Source organism: Lagopus muta, chromosome 22, assembly GCF_023343835.1.
Source record: "Lagopus muta isolate bLagMut1 chromosome 22, bLagMut1 primary, whole genome shotgun sequence".
Classification (NCBI taxonomy): domain Eukaryota; kingdom Metazoa; phylum Chordata; class Aves; order Galliformes; family Phasianidae; genus Lagopus; species Lagopus muta.
This window is the reverse complement of record NC_064454.1, coordinates 6,234,448-6,237,028: the sequence shown is the minus strand read 5'-3', so window position 1 is coordinate 6,237,028 and position 2,581 is coordinate 6,234,448.

The following is a 2,581-nucleotide window of genomic DNA, read 5'->3' as shown; positions in this document are numbered from 1 at the left end:
CAGTTGGCCATCAGCCTGCCAAGGATGCTGCATGGGAAGCAGGAAAAGCTGAAGGATCATAACAATGCTTGGAAGCCGAGAGTAGATTAAGCTTTTCTGTCAGCAGTCCCTCCCAACCTTCCCCTCATCACCTGAGCCAAGCAACCTTCTCACACATGCACAGTTCTCTGCTCCACCTCCTCCTTTCCTCCATCCCCACACTTTACCCCACTCTCCCTGTATATCCCCAGCTGAAAAGACACAGACTGCTCCTAATGCTGCATCTGCACATCCTCCCTCTGCTCTGGAAGTCCTCAGAGCATATTCCTGAGAAGCTGTGAGCTGAGGATTGCACAGCTGCAGCAGTACTGAGCAGAGTCCAGGAACACACACTGCAATGCGCTGTGACATGCGAGCAAGGACTGCACCTGTCTCAAAGATTTTGCAGCTGGAAGGAATGTTAGAGATATGGAATGCAATCTGCCCCAAAATCAAGGTGAAAAACCAAGTCTCTAGATTTGCTACTGCTATGCCTTGACCGCTGGGCTGGGCTCAAACCCAATCAGGTATGGGCAACAGCCAATGAACTCACCACAAAGCCTTCATCCAGCAGCCCTGCTGTTGCTTCTTGCTGATTCAGACACAACATGTTAAAAGTGAACGGCCCCAACCAAGGAGAAGGCGGACACTGAAAACAGGAAAGGTCCAAACAGCCTCCTGGTTGTATGGAGGAGAAACAGGGCTGGGCTTTGCAGCCCAGGGCAGCACATGGACCACGTGTTCTGAGGCAGAGGAATGGCAGTGATCTGATTTCTGCCCTGCTCCTTCTGCTCTAAGACAGTCTTTCCAACCAGCCTGTTTAAGCACAGGGCAGAGTGTCATGGTTTTATGACTTTTGGTCATCAGTATTCCACACCATAACATCATGTAATGCACTGGGGGTGGGGTTTGATATCTGCCGAATGTTTGTCCGTCGGAGAACTACTTTTCCCCAGAAGACTTTGCGGTCAGCAAGGGGATATAACTCCAAGCAAGGTCACCTGATAATTCTTCTTCGCCTGCTCTTCGCTGTCTGCGCTTCGCTATCTGCGCTTCGCCGTCTGTACTTCAGTCACTCAACTGGACTGCACTTCTCACCCCAGCATTGTGGTGAGGTCTATACAATTCAAACAGTCTCTCTCTCTCTCTCTCTCTCTCTCATTGTATTTTACTAATACTATATTTAGTAAAATCATTTGTTCCACCTCAGATCAGTGCTGTTGTTTTCAAGTATTTTGGGGTCCCCTGTTTCCCCTTTCCCAGAGGCGCGGATCCGCAGATCCCTCCGCCCTGCTGGTCACAGAACTGGGCCGGACCAGCCCATAAACCGTTGACACAGAGGAAGCCTCCTGAGAACACCTCTACCCACTCTTGGCAGGACAAGTATTACACCAGTGCCACAGGGGACTATTAGAAACCAGAGAAGGCCAGAGCAACCTTCTCTGTGCTGCATGGAACATAAAAAGATTGCTCTGTCCTACCAGAAGTTGTCTGAAGGCTGTTTCTGATATATTTATAATCATATATAATATTTATATGATATATATATATCATTATATATTATAATATATATAATCATTATATATTTGTAATTCGCCTTCCAAGCAGGATCCATAGAGGTCCAGGGCAAGCAAGCAACAGTACTGCAAGAGAACACAGCTCCCTAGCTCCCTAGTCAGACCCACCTAATTATGTGCACACACTTGGAGGAGATCCAGGAGCCTCCACCTTCACCTCAGCATCTTCCCTGGCCCCACAGCCAAGGGCTCCTGACATGCCCTGGCTGCAGCACCCCAACCCTGCACTGCTGCTGCCCCAACACAGAGCTGGGCAGCAGGCAGCAACAGCACTGCGTTTGTATCCAGAGTCCTCCTGGGTGCTGCTGCTGGGCCCTGTGCATCCACACTGACCTTGTTTGCTTAGCAAACAGAGCTGGAGTTTGCAAAGCAGACAGATGGGGCCTCCTCAGTTCTTCTCCAGGCAAGCAGGTGGAGACACATGAAGTTACTCATAGGAAAATGCAGAATCTTAGCAGGGCTGGGATGATTATTAGGTTTGGGCAGATGCTGGAGGAAAAAGAAATTCACAGTTCATTCCCCCAGCAGCATCTGCAGAGATGGGAGCTCAGAAGAACAGAATTCCATTACCAGGGGTTCTCTCAACCACCACCACTTGAAGCCCCTCTTACAGCAAAATAAACACACAGCAGACCCACTCGGTACCTCCTGCTGGATGTCAGGTGGACCCAAATACTGAGAGAGACTCGAAACTGAACATCATTGTAGTAGGTACCAAATTTCATTCTGATCCCTGCAGCATTACACCATGCTTTACAGAGATCTGCATGCTGTAATGCAACACAGGAAGCTGCCTGCTCCACACACCTCGACCCCTGAAGAACAGAGATGAAGGCTACAAAAATCAATCCAAGTCTGCAGGCACTGTCCCAGCACGCTCCCCAGCAGGTATGGTACAGCCTCCCTCCTGCCCAGGGCTAGGAACCCCTGGAACAGTCTCTGGTCTGATCGTTCATCCCCAAGGTTGCTAGCCACGAGATTTTATT